The sequence below is a fragment of the Petromyzon marinus genome, chromosome 23, assembly GCF_048934315.1.
Source record: "Petromyzon marinus isolate PM22_M1 ecotype Great Lakes invasive population chromosome 23, UKy_Petmar_22M1.pri1.0, whole genome shotgun sequence".
NCBI classification, from domain to species: Eukaryota; Metazoa; Chordata; class Hyperoartia; order Petromyzontiformes; family Petromyzontidae; genus Petromyzon; species Petromyzon marinus.
The window spans coordinates 13,968,205-13,980,000 of record NC_133689.1 but is presented as its reverse complement, the minus strand read 5'-3'; the positions used below and the strand labels follow the sequence as shown (position 1 = coordinate 13,980,000).

Below are 11,796 nucleotides of genomic sequence, written 5' to 3'. Positions count from 1 at the left end.
TACTTGCATGGGAGACTGCCTGGGAATACCAGGTGTTGTAGGCTTTTGTATATTTGGATCTGGATGGCACGCTTTTTACACTTCGACTCATGCAGTGAGTGCACCTGTCAATTTCACGTCGATATGGTGTACTGCATTGGGATCAATATTTTTTGTAAAATACTGTTTGATGCCACTCTTTCGGGGCTAAACCAGGAGCTCAGAATAAACGTTTTCACGAGCGATGACCTCCAGGAGTATAGTTGAATGTTGATTGTTTTATACATATGAGTGTTCGACAGGTCTCTGCAACCACGGCCTACGACCATATCACCCTGAATGCGCCCGATCTCGTCTGATCTCGGAAGCTAAGCATGGTCGAGCCTGGTTAGTACTTGGATGGGAGACTGCCTGCTAATACCAGGTGTTGTAGGCTTTTGCATTATTGTATCTGGATGGGTCGCTTTTTACACTTCGACTCATCCAGTGAGTGCACCTGCCAATTTCAAGTCGATATGGTGTACTGCATTGGGATCAATATTTTTTGTAATATAATGTTTGATGCCACTCTTTCGGGGCTCAACCAGGAGCTCAGAAACAGGTCCCTGCAGAGTGGGCTGGTAGGACAAGTCTCTGCGCTGTCTATTACTGATTTTATACACCCAACAGCACGAGATTTCACTTCGTTAAAGTATTGAAAGGGGACGGACGGACGGACACATTAATCTATTGCAGGCTGGTACACTCAGTTTACAACTTCGTTTCTACCAGTATAAAGGTTTTTTGAGCGATGACCTCCAGAAGTATAGTTGAATGTTGATTGTTTAATACAGCTGAATGTGCGACAGGTCTTTCCAAGCATGGCCTACGACCATCTCACCCTGAATGCGCGCGATCTAGTCTGATCTCGGAAGCTAAGCAGAGTCGAGCCTGGTTAGTAGTTGAATGGGAGACTGCCTGGGAATACCAGGTGTTGTAGGCTTTTGCATTGTTGTATCTGAATGGGTCGCTTTTTACACTTCGACTCATCCAGTTAGTGCACCTGCCAATTTCACGTCGATATGGTGTACTGCATTGGGATCAATATTTTTTTGCAAAATACTGTTTGATGCCACTCTTTCGGGGCTAAACCAGGAGCTCAGAATAAACGTTTTCACGAGCGATGACCTCCAGGAGTATAGTTGAATGTTGATTGTTTTATACATATGAGTGTTCGACAGGTCTCTGCAAGCACGGCCTACGACCATATCACCCTGAATGCGCCCGATCTCGTCTGATCTCGGAAGCTAAGCATGGTCGAGCCTGGTTAGTACTTGGATGGGAGACTGCCTGGGAATACCAGGTGTTGTAGGCTTTTGCATTATTGTATCTGGATGGGTCGCTTTTTACACTTCGACTCATCCAGTGAGTGCACCTGCCAATTTCAAGTGGATATGGTGTACTGCATTGGGATCAATATTTTTTGTAATATAATGTTTGATGCCACTCTTTCGGGGCTCAACCAGGAGCTCAGAAACAGGTCCCTGCAGAGTGGGCTGGTAGGACAAGTCTCTGCGCTGTCTATTACTGATTTTATACACCCAACAGCACGAGATTTCACTTCGTTAAAGTATTGAAAGGGGACGGACGGACGGACACATTAATCTATTGCAGGCTGGTACAATCAGTTTACAACTTCGTTTCTACCAGTATAAAGGTTTTTTGAGCGACGACCTCCAGAAGTATAGTTGAATGTTGATTGTTTAATACATCTGAATGTGCGACAGGTCTTTCCAAGCATGGCCTACGACCATATCACCCTGAATGCGCCCGATCTCGTCTGATCTCGGAAGCTAAGCATGGTCGAGCCTGGTTAGTACTTGGATGGGAGACTGCCTGGGAATACTAGGTGTTGTAGGCTTTTGCATTGTTGTATCTGGATGGGTCGATTTTTACACTTCGACTCATCCAGTTAGTGCACCTGCCAATTTCACGTCGATATGGTGTACTGTATTGGGATCAATATTTTTTTGTAATATAATGTTTGATGCCACTCTTTCGGGGCTCAACCAGGAGCTCAGAAACAGGTCCCTGCAGAGTGGGCTGGTAGGACAAGTCTCTGCGCTGTCTATTACTGATGTTATACACCCAACAGCACGAGATTTCACTTCGTTAAAGTATTGAAAGGGGACGGACGGACGGACACATTAATCTATTGCAGTCTGGTACAATCAGTTTACAACTTCGTTTCTACCAGTATAAAGGTTTTTTGAGCGATGACCTCCAGAAGTATAGTTGAATGTTGATTGTTTAATACATCTGAATGTGCGACAGGTCTTTCCAAGCATGGCCTACGACCATATCACCCTGAATGCGCCCGATCTCGTCTGATCTCGGAAGCTAAGCATGGTCGAGCCTGGTTAGTACTTGGATGGGAGACTGCCTGGGAATACCAGGTGTTGTAGGCTTTTGCATTGTTGTATCTGGATGGGTCGCTTTTTACACTTCGACTCATCCAGTTAGTGCACCTGCCAATTTCACGTCGATATGGTGTACTGTATTGGGATCAATATTTTTTGTAATATAATGTTTGATGCCACTCTTTCGGGGCTCAACCAGGAGCTCAGAAACAGGTCCCTGCAGAGTGGGCTGGTAGGACAAGTCTCTGCGCTGTCTATTACTGATTTTATACACCCAACAGCACGAGATTTCACTTCGTTAAAGTATTGAAAGGGGACGGACGGACGGACACATTAATCTATTGCAGGCTGGTACACTCAGTTTACAACTTCGTTTCTACCAGTATAAAGGTTTTTTCAGCGATGACCTCCAGAAGTATAGTTGAATGTTGATTGTTTAATACATCTGAATGTGCGACAGGTCTTTTCAAGCATGGCCTACGACCATATCACCCTGAATGCGCCCGATCTCATCTGATCTCGGAAGCTAAGCACGGTCGAGTCTGGTTAGTACTTGCATGGGAGACTGCCTGGGAATACCAGGTGTTGTAGGCTTTTGTATATTTGGATCTGGATGGCACGCTTTTTACACTTCGACTCATGCAGTGAGTGCACCTGTCAATTTCACGTCGATATGGTGTACTGCATTGGGATCAATATTTTTTGTAAAATACTGTTTGATGCCACTTTTTCGGGGCTAAACCAGGAGCTCAGAATAAACGTTTTCACGAGCGATGACCTCCAGGAGTATAGTTGAATGTTGATTGTTTTATACATATGAGTGTTCGACAGGTCTCTGCAAGCACGGCCTACGACCATATCACCCTGAATGCGCCCGATCTCGTCTGATCTCGGAAGCTAAGCATGGTCGAGCCTGGTTAGTACTTGGATGGGAGACTGCCTGGGAATACCAGGTGTTGTAGGCTTTTGCATTATTGTATCTGGATGGGTCGCTTTTTACACTTCGACTCATCCAGTGAGTGCACCTGCCAATTTCAAGTCGATATGGTGTACTGCATTGGGATCAATATTTTTTGTAATATAATGTTTGATGCCACTCTTTCGGGGCTCAACCAGGAGCTCAGAAACAGGTCCCTGCAGAGTGGGCTGGTAGGACAAGTCTCTGCGCTGTCTATTACTGATTTTATACACCCAACAGCACGAGATTTCACTTCGTTAAAGTATTGAAAGGGGACGGACGGACGGACACATTAATCTATTGCAGGCTGGTACAATCAGTTTACAACTTCGTTTCTACCAGTATAAAGGTTTTTTGAGCGATGACCTCCAGAAGTATAGTTGAATGTTGATTGTTTAATACATCTGAATGTGCGACAGGTCTTTCCAAGCATGGCCTACGACCATATCACCCTGAATGCGCCCGATCTCGTCTGATCTCGGAAGCTAAGCATAGTCGAGCCTGGTTAGTACTTGGATGGGAGACTGCCTGGGAATACCAGGTGTTGTAGGCTTTTGCATTGTTGTATCTGGATGGGTCGCTTTTTACACTTCGACTCATCCAGTTAGTGCACCTGCCAATTTCACGTCGATATGGTGTACTGTACTGGGATCAATATTTTTTGTAATATAATGTTTGATGCCACTCTTTCGGGGCTAAACCAGGAGCTCAGAATAAACGTTTTCACGAGCGATGACCTCCAGGAGTATATTTGAATGTTGATTGTTTTATACATATGAGTGTTCGACAGGTCTCTGCAAGCACGGCCTACGACCATATCACCCTGAATGCGCCCGATCTCGTCTGATCTCGGAAGCTAAGGAAGCTAAGCATGGTCGAGCCTGGTTAGTACTTGGATGGGAGACTGCCTGGGAATACTAGGTGTTGTAGGCTTTTGCATTGTTGTATCTGGATGGGTCGATTTTTACACTTCGACTCATCCAGTGAGTGCACCTGCCAATTTCAAGTGGATATGGTGTACTGCATTGGGATCAATATTTTTTGTAATATAATGTTTGATGCCACTCTTTCGGGGCTCAACCAGGAGCTCAGAAACAGGTCCCTGCAGAGTGGGCTGGTAGGACAAGTCTCTGCGCTGTCTATTACTGATTTTATACACCCAACAGCACGAGATTTCACTTCGTTAAAGTATTGAAAGGGGACGGACGGACGGACGAACACATTAATCTATTGCAGGCTGGTACAATCAGTTTACAACTTCGTTTCTACCAGTATAAAGGTTTTTTGAGCGACGACCTCCAGAAGTATAGTTGAATGTTGATTGTTTAATACATCTGAATGTGCGACAGGTCTTTCCAAGCATGGCCTACGACCATATCACCCTGAATGCGCCCGATCTCGTCTGATCTCGGAAGCTAAGCATGGTCGAGCCTGGTTAGTACTTGTATGGGAGACTGCCTGGGAATACCAGGTGTTGTAGGCTTTTGCATTGTTGTATCTGGATGGGTCGCTTTTTACACTTCGACTCATCCAGTTAGTGCACCTGCCAATTTCACGTCGATATGGTGTACTGTATTGGGATCAATATTTTTTGTAATATAATGTTTGATGCCACTCTTTCGGGGCTAAACCAGGAGCTCAGAATAAACGTTTTCACGAGCGATGACCTCCAGGAGTATATTTGAATGTTGATTGTTTTATACATATGAGTGTTCGACAGGTCTCTGCAAGCACGGCCTACGACCATATCACCCTGAATGCGCCCGATCTCGTCTGATCTCGGAAGCTAAGCATGGTCGAGCCTGGTTAGTACTTGGATGGGAGACTGCCTGGGAATACTAGGTGTTGTAGGCTTTTGCATTGTTGTATCTGGATGGGTCGATTTTTACACTTCGACTCATCCAGTTAGTGCACCTGCCAATTTCACGTCGATATGGTGTACTGTATTGGGATCAATATTTTTTTGTAATATAATGTTTGATGCCACTCTTTCGGGGCTCAACCAGGAGCTCAGAAACAGGTCCCTGCAGAGTGGGCTGGTAGGACAAGTCTCTGCGCTGTCTATTACTGATGTTATACACCCAACAGCACGAGATTTCACTTCGTTAAAGTATTGAAAGGGGACGGACGGACGGACACATTAATCTATTGCAGGCTGGTACAATCAGTTTACAACTTCGTTTCTACCAGTATAAATGTTTTTTGAGCGATGACCTCCAGAAGTATAGTTGAATGTTGATTGTTTAATACATCTGAATGTGCGACAGGTCTTTCCAAGCATGGCCTACGACCATATCACCCTGAATGCGCCCGATCTCGTCTGATCTCGGAAGCTAAGCATGGTCGAGCCTGGTTAGTACTTGGATGGGAGACTGCCTGGGAATACCAGGTGTTGTAGGCTTTTGCATTGTTGTATCTGGATGGGTCGCTTTTTACACTTCGACTCATCCAGTTAGTGCACCTGCCAATTTCACGTCGATATGGTGTACTGTATTGGGATCAATATTTTTTGTAATATAATGTTTGATGCCACTCTTTCGGGGCTCAACCAGGAGCTCAGAAACAGGTCCCTGCAGAGTGGGCTGGTAGGACAAGTCTCTGCGCTGTCTATTACTGATTTTATACACCCAACAGCACGAGATTTCACTTCGTTAAAGTATTGAAAGGGGACGGACGGACGGACACATTAATCTATTGCAGGCTGGTACACTCAGTTTACAACTTCGTTTCTACCAGTATAAAGGTTTTTTCAGCGATGACCTCCAGAAGTATAGTTGAATGTTGATTGTTTAATACATCTGAATGTGCGACAGGTCTTTTCAAGCATGGCCTACGACCATATCACCCTGAATGCGCCCGATCTCATCTGATCTCGGAAGCTAAGCACGGTCGAGTCTGGTTAGTACTTGCATGGGAGACTGCCTGGGAATACCAGGTGTTGTAGGCTTTTGTATATTTGGATCTGGATGGCACGCTTTTTACACTTCGACTCATGCAATGAGTGCACCTGTCAATTTCACGTCGATATGGTGTACTGCATTGGGATCAATATTTTTTGTAAAATACTGTTTGATGCCACTTTTTCGGGGCTAAACCAGGAGCTCAGAATAAACGTTTTCACGAGCGATGACCTCCAGGAGTATAGTTGAATGTTGATTGTTTTATACATATGAGTGTTCGACAGGTCTCTGCAAGCACGGCCTACGACCATATCACCCTGAATGCGCCCGATCTCGTCTGATCTCGGAAGCTAAGCATGGTCGAGCCTGGTTAGTACTTGGATGGGAGACTGCCTGGGAATACCAGGTGTTGTAGGCTTTTGCATTATTGTATCTGGATGGGTCGCTTTTTACACTTCGACTCATCCAGTGAGTGCACCTGCCAATTTCAAGTCGATATGGTGTACTGCATTGGGATCAATATTTTTTGTAATATAATGTTTGATGCCACTCTTTCGGGGCTCAACCAGGAGCTCAGAAACAGGTCCCTGCAGAGTGGGCTGGTAGGACAAGTCTCTGCACTGTCTATTACTGATTTTATACACCCAACAGCACGAGATTTCACTTCGTTAAAGTATTGAAAGGGGACGGACGGACGGACGGACACATTAATCTATTGCAGGCTGGTACAATCAGTTTACAACTTCGTTTCTACCAGTATAAAGGTTTTTTGAGCGATGACCTCCAGAAGTATAGTTGAATGTTGATTGTTTAATACATCTGAATGTGCGACAGGTCTTTCCAAGCATGGCCTACGACCATATCACCCTGAATGCGCCCGATCTCGTCTGATCTCGGAAGCTAAGCATAGTCGAGCCTGGTTAGTACTTGGATGGGAGACTGCCTGGGAATACCAGGTGTTGTAGGCTTTTGCATTGTTGTATCTGGATGGGTCGCTTTTTACACTTCGACTCATCCAGTTAGTGCACCTGCCAATTTCACGTCGATATGGTGTACTGTACTGGGATCAATATTTTTTGTAATATAATGTTTGATGCCACTCTTTCGGGGCTAAACCAGGAGCTCAGAATAAACGTTTTCACGAGCGATGACCTCCAGGAGTATATTTGAATGTTGATTGTTTTATACATATGAGTGTTCGACAGGTCTCTGCAAGCACGGCCTACGACCATATCACCCTGAATGCGCCCGATCTCGTCTGATCTCGGAAGCTAAGCATGGTCGAGCCTGGTTAGTACTTGGATGGGAGACTGCCTGGGAATACCAGGTGTTGTAGGCTTTTGCATTATTGTATCTGGATGGGTCGCTTTTTACACTTCGACTCATCCAGTGAGTGCACCTGGCAATTTCAAGTCGATATGGTGTACTGCATTGGGATCAATATTTTTTGTAATATAATGTTTGATGCCACTCTTTCGGGGCTCAACCAGGAGCTCAGAAACAGGTCCCTGCAGAGTGGGCTGGTAGGACAAGTCTCTGCGCTGTCTATTACTGATTTTATACACCCAACAGCACGAGATTTCACTTCGTTAAAGTATTGAAAGGGGACGGACGGACGGACACATTAATCTATTGCAGGCTGGTACAATCAGTTTACAACTTCGTTTCTACCAGTATAAAGGTTTTTTGAGCGATGACCTCCAGAAGTATAGTTGAATGTTGATTGTTTAATACATCTGAATGTGCGACAGGTCTTTCCAAGCATGGCCTACGACCATATCACCCTGAATGCGCCCGATCTCGTCTGATCTCGGAAGCTAAGCATGGTCGAGCCTGGTTAGTACTTGGATGGGAGACTGCCTGGGAATACCAGGTGTTGTAGGCTTTTGTATTGTTGTATCTGGATGGGTCGCTTTTTACACTTCGACTCATCCAGTTAGTGCACCTGCCAATTTCACGTCGATATGGTGTACTGTATTGGGATCAATATTTTTTGTAATATAATGTTTGATGCCACTCTTTCGGGGCTCAACCAGGAGCTCAGAAACAGGTCCCTGCAGAGTGGGCTGGTAGGACAAGTCTCTGCGCTGTCTATTACTGATTTTATACACCCAACAGCACGAGATTTCACTTCGTTAAAGTATTGAAAGGGGACGGACGGACGGACACATTAATCTATTGCAGGCTGGTACACTCAGTTTACAACTTCGTTTCTACCAGTATAAAGGTTTTTTCAGCGATGACCTCCAGAAGTATAGTTGAATGTTGATTGTTTAATATATCTGAATGTGCGACAGGTCTTTTCAAGCATGGCCTACGACCATATCACCCTGAATGCGCCCGATCTCATCTGATCTCGGAAGCTAAGCACGGTCGAGTCTGGTTAGTACTTGCATGGGAGACTGCCTGGGAATACCAGGTGTTGTAGGCTTTTGTATATTTGGATCTGGATGGCACGCTTTTTACACTTCGACTCATGCAGTGAGTGCACCTGTCAATTTCACGTCGATATGGTGTACTGCATTGGGATCAATATTTTTTGTAAAATACTGTTTGATGCCACTTTTTCGGGGCTAAACCAGGAGCTCAGAATAAACGTTTTCACGAGCGATGACCTCCAGGAGTATAGTTGAATGTTGATTGTTTTATACATATGAGTGTTCGACAGGTCTCTGCAAGCACGGCCTACGACCATATCACCCTGAATGCGCCCGATCTCGTCTGATCTCGGAAGCTAAGCATGGTCGAGCATGGTTAGTACTTGGATGGGAGACTGCCTGGGAATACCAGGTGTTGTAGGCTTTTGCATTATTGTATCTGGATGGGTCGCTTTTTACACTTCGACTCATCCAGTGAGTGCACCTGCCAATTTCAAGTCGATATGGTGTACTGCATTGGGATCAATATTTTTTGTAATATAATGTTTGATGCCACTCTTTCGGGGCTCAACCAGGAGCTCAGAAACAGGTCCCTGCAGAGTGGGCTGGTAGGACAAGTCTCTGCGCTGTCTATTACTGATTTTATACACCCAACAGCACGAGATTTCACTTCGTTAAAGTATTGAAAGGGGACGGACGGACGGACACATTAATCTATTGCAGGCTGGTACACTCAGTTTACAACTTCGTTTCTACCAGTATAAAGGTTTTTTGAGCGATGACCTCCAGAAGTATTGTTGAATGTTGATTGTTTAATACAGCTGAATGTGCGACAGGTCTTTCCAAGCATGGCCTACGACCATCTCACCCTGAATGCGCGCGATCTCGTCTGATCTCGGAAGCTAAGCAAAGTCGAGCCTGGTTAGGACTTGAATGGGAGACTGCCTGGGAATACCAGGTGTTGTAGGCTTTTGCATTGTTGTATCTGAATGGGTCGCTTTTTACACTTCGACTCATCTAGTTAGTGCACCTGCCAATTTCACGTCGATATGGTGTACTGCATTGGGATCAATAATTTTTTGCAAAATACTGTTTGATGCCACTCTTTCGGGGCTAAACCAGGAGCTCAGAATAAACGTTTTCACGAGCGATGACCTCCAGGAGTATAGTTGAATGTTGATTGTTTTATACATATGAGTGTTCGACAGGTCTCTGCAAGCACGGCCTACGACCATATCACCCTGAATGCGCCCGATCTCGTCTGATCTCGGAAGCTAAGCATGGTCGAGCCTGGTTAGTACTTGGATGGGAGACTGCCTGGGAATACCAGGTGTTGTAGGCTTTTGCATTATTGTATCTGGATGGGTCGCTTTTTACACTTCGACTCATCCAGTGAGTGCACCTGCCAATTTCAAGTCGATATGGTGTACTGCATTGGGATCAATATTTTTTGTAATATAATGTTTGATGCCACTCTTTCGGGGCTAAACCAGGAGCTCAGAATAAACGTTTTCACGAGCGATGACCTCCAGGAGTATAGTTGAATGTTGATTGTTTTATACATATGAGTGTTCGAAAGGTCTCTGCAAGCACGGCCTACGACCATATCACCCTGAATGCGCCCGATCTCGTCTGATCTCGGAAGCTAAGCATGGTCGAGCCTGGTTAGTACTTGGATGGGAGACTGCCTGGGAATACCAGGTGTTGTAGGCTTTTGCATTATTGTATCTGGATGGGTCGCTTTTTACACTTCGACTCATCCAGTGAGTGCACCTGCCAATTTCAAGTGGATATGGTGTACTGCATTGGGATCAATATTTTTTGTAATATAATGTTTGATGCCACTCTTTCGGGGCTCAACCAGGAGCTCAGAAACAGGTCCCTGCAGAGTGGGCTGGTAGGACAAGTCTCTGCGCTGTCTATTACTGATTTTATACACCCAACAGCACGAGATTTCACTTCGTTAAAGTATTGAAAGGGGACGGACGGACGGACACATTAATCTATTGCAGGCTGGTACACTCAGTTTACAACTTCGTTTCTACCAGTATAAAGGTTTTTTGAGCGATGACCTCAAGAAGTATAGTTGAATGTTGATTGTTTAATACAGCTGAATGTGCGACAGGTCTTTCCAAGCATGGCCTACGACCATCTCACCCTAAATGCGCGCGATGTCGTCTGATCTTGGAAGCTAAGCAGAGTCGAGCCTGGTTAGTACTTGGATGGGAGACTGCCTGGGAATACCAGGTGTTGTAGGCTTTTGCATTGTTGTATCTGGATGGGTCGCTATTTACACTTCGACTCATCCAGTTAGTGCACCTGCCAATTTCACGTCGATATGGTGTACTGCATTGGGATCAATATTTTTTGCAAAATACTGTTTGATGCCACTCTTTCGGGGCTAAACCAGGAGCTCAGAATAAACGTTTTCACGAGCGATGAACTCCAGGAGTATAGTTGAATGTTGATTGTTTTATACATATGAGTGTTCGACAGGTCTCTGCAAGCACGGCCTACGACCATATCACCCTGAATGCGCCCGATCTCGTCTGATCTCGGAAGCTAAGCATGGTCGAGCCTGGTTAGTACTTGGATGGGAGACTGCCTGGGAATACCAGGTGTTGTAGGCTTTTGCATTATTGTATCTGGATGGGTCGCTTTTTACACTTCGACTCATCCAGTGAGTGCACCTGCCAATTTCAAGTGGATATGGTGTACTGCATTGGGATCAATATTTTTTGTAATATAATGTTTGATGCCACTCTTTCGGGGCTCAACCAGGAGCTCAGAAACAGGTCCCTGCAGAGTGGGCTGGTAGGACAAGTCTCTGCGCTGTCTATTACTGATTTTATACACCCAACAGCACGAGATTTCACTTCGTTAAAGTATTGAAAGGGGACGGACGGACGGACACATTAATCTATTGCAGGCTGGTACACTCAGTTTACAACTTCGTTTCTACCAGTATAAAGGTTTTTTGAGCGATGACCTCCAGAAGTATAGTTGAATGTTGATTGTTTAATACAGCTGAATGTGCGACAGGTCTTTCCAAGCATGGCCTACGACCATCTCACCCTGAATGCGTGCGATCTCGTCTGATCTTGGAAGCTAAGCAGAGTCGAGCCTGGTTAGTACTTGGATGGGAGACTGCCTGGGAATACCAGGTGTTGTAGGCTTTTGCA

At 45.2% G+C, this 11,796-nt stretch overlaps 20 non-coding genes and 6 pseudogenes across 20 annotated transcripts; all 26 read left to right on the top strand.

Annotated features, from left to right (window-relative positions):
* Positions 1 to 44, top strand: part of LOC142927977 (5S ribosomal RNA) — a 119-nt pseudogene extending 75 nt beyond the window's left edge.
* Positions 45 to 296: 252 nt separating this feature from the next.
* On the top strand, positions 297 to 415 carry LOC142927351 (5S ribosomal RNA). Its single transcript, XR_012944276.1, has one exon. It is a non-coding gene; the product is annotated as a 5S ribosomal RNA (ribosomal RNA).
* Positions 416 to 842: 427 nt separating this feature from the next.
* Positions 843 to 961, top strand: LOC142928359 (5S ribosomal RNA; annotated as a pseudogene).
* A 253-nt stretch (positions 962 to 1,214) lies between these two features.
* Positions 1,215 to 1,333, top strand: LOC142928811 (5S ribosomal RNA). Its single transcript, XR_012945122.1, has one exon. It is a non-coding gene; the product is annotated as a 5S ribosomal RNA (ribosomal RNA).
* Positions 1,334 to 1,760: 427 nt separating this feature from the next.
* Positions 1,761 to 1,879, top strand: LOC142926039 (5S ribosomal RNA). The gene has a single exon (XR_012942963.1). It is a non-coding gene; the product is annotated as a 5S ribosomal RNA (ribosomal RNA).
* Positions 1,880 to 2,307: 428 nt separating this feature from the next.
* LOC142928810 (5S ribosomal RNA) lies at positions 2,308 to 2,426 on the top strand. Its single transcript, XR_012945121.1, has one exon. It is a non-coding gene; the product is annotated as a 5S ribosomal RNA (ribosomal RNA).
* Positions 2,427 to 2,853: 427 nt separating this feature from the next.
* LOC142926651 (5S ribosomal RNA) lies at positions 2,854 to 2,972 on the top strand. The gene has a single exon (XR_012943575.1). It is a non-coding gene; the product is annotated as a 5S ribosomal RNA (ribosomal RNA).
* Positions 2,973 to 3,224: 252 nt separating this feature from the next.
* On the top strand, positions 3,225 to 3,343 carry LOC142928809 (5S ribosomal RNA). Its single transcript, XR_012945120.1, has one exon. It is a non-coding gene; the product is annotated as a 5S ribosomal RNA (ribosomal RNA).
* A 427-nt stretch (positions 3,344 to 3,770) lies between these two features.
* Positions 3,771 to 3,889, top strand: LOC142926404 (5S ribosomal RNA). Its single transcript, XR_012943329.1, has one exon. It is a non-coding gene; the product is annotated as a 5S ribosomal RNA (ribosomal RNA).
* Positions 3,890 to 4,141: 252 nt separating this feature from the next.
* LOC142927918 (5S ribosomal RNA) lies at positions 4,142 to 4,269 on the top strand (annotated as a pseudogene).
* A 431-nt stretch (positions 4,270 to 4,700) lies between these two features.
* On the top strand, positions 4,701 to 4,819 carry LOC142926000 (5S ribosomal RNA). The gene has a single exon (XR_012942924.1). It is a non-coding gene; the product is annotated as a 5S ribosomal RNA (ribosomal RNA).
* Positions 4,820 to 5,071: 252 nt separating this feature from the next.
* On the top strand, positions 5,072 to 5,190 carry LOC142926038 (5S ribosomal RNA). The gene has a single exon (XR_012942962.1). It is a non-coding gene; the product is annotated as a 5S ribosomal RNA (ribosomal RNA).
* Positions 5,191 to 5,618: 428 nt separating this feature from the next.
* On the top strand, positions 5,619 to 5,737 carry LOC142928808 (5S ribosomal RNA). The gene has a single exon (XR_012945119.1). It is a non-coding gene; the product is annotated as a 5S ribosomal RNA (ribosomal RNA).
* Positions 5,738 to 6,164: 427 nt separating this feature from the next.
* LOC142926650 (5S ribosomal RNA) lies at positions 6,165 to 6,283 on the top strand. Its single transcript, XR_012943574.1, has one exon. It is a non-coding gene; the product is annotated as a 5S ribosomal RNA (ribosomal RNA).
* Positions 6,284 to 6,535: 252 nt separating this feature from the next.
* LOC142928807 (5S ribosomal RNA) lies at positions 6,536 to 6,654 on the top strand. The gene has a single exon (XR_012945118.1). It is a non-coding gene; the product is annotated as a 5S ribosomal RNA (ribosomal RNA).
* A 431-nt stretch (positions 6,655 to 7,085) lies between these two features.
* LOC142926403 (5S ribosomal RNA) lies at positions 7,086 to 7,204 on the top strand. Its single transcript, XR_012943328.1, has one exon. It is a non-coding gene; the product is annotated as a 5S ribosomal RNA (ribosomal RNA).
* A 252-nt stretch (positions 7,205 to 7,456) lies between these two features.
* Positions 7,457 to 7,575, top strand: LOC142928806 (5S ribosomal RNA). Its single transcript, XR_012945117.1, has one exon. It is a non-coding gene; the product is annotated as a 5S ribosomal RNA (ribosomal RNA).
* Positions 7,576 to 8,002: 427 nt separating this feature from the next.
* LOC142928805 (5S ribosomal RNA) lies at positions 8,003 to 8,121 on the top strand. Its single transcript, XR_012945116.1, has one exon. It is a non-coding gene; the product is annotated as a 5S ribosomal RNA (ribosomal RNA).
* A 427-nt stretch (positions 8,122 to 8,548) lies between these two features.
* On the top strand, positions 8,549 to 8,667 carry LOC142926649 (5S ribosomal RNA). The gene has a single exon (XR_012943573.1). It is a non-coding gene; the product is annotated as a 5S ribosomal RNA (ribosomal RNA).
* Positions 8,668 to 8,919: 252 nt separating this feature from the next.
* LOC142926683 (5S ribosomal RNA) lies at positions 8,920 to 9,038 on the top strand. Its single transcript, XR_012943607.1, has one exon. It is a non-coding gene; the product is annotated as a 5S ribosomal RNA (ribosomal RNA).
* A 427-nt stretch (positions 9,039 to 9,465) lies between these two features.
* Positions 9,466 to 9,584, top strand: LOC142928491 (5S ribosomal RNA; annotated as a pseudogene).
* A 253-nt stretch (positions 9,585 to 9,837) lies between these two features.
* LOC142928804 (5S ribosomal RNA) lies at positions 9,838 to 9,956 on the top strand. Its single transcript, XR_012945115.1, has one exon. It is a non-coding gene; the product is annotated as a 5S ribosomal RNA (ribosomal RNA).
* A 252-nt stretch (positions 9,957 to 10,208) lies between these two features.
* LOC142928803 (5S ribosomal RNA) lies at positions 10,209 to 10,327 on the top strand. Its single transcript, XR_012945114.1, has one exon. It is a non-coding gene; the product is annotated as a 5S ribosomal RNA (ribosomal RNA).
* Positions 10,328 to 10,754: 427 nt separating this feature from the next.
* On the top strand, positions 10,755 to 10,873 carry LOC142928522 (5S ribosomal RNA; annotated as a pseudogene).
* A 252-nt stretch (positions 10,874 to 11,125) lies between these two features.
* Positions 11,126 to 11,244, top strand: LOC142928801 (5S ribosomal RNA). Its single transcript, XR_012945112.1, has one exon. It is a non-coding gene; the product is annotated as a 5S ribosomal RNA (ribosomal RNA).
* A 427-nt stretch (positions 11,245 to 11,671) lies between these two features.
* On the top strand, positions 11,672 to 11,790 carry LOC142928146 (5S ribosomal RNA; annotated as a pseudogene).
* The last annotated feature ends 6 nt before the right edge of the window (positions 11,791 to 11,796 follow it).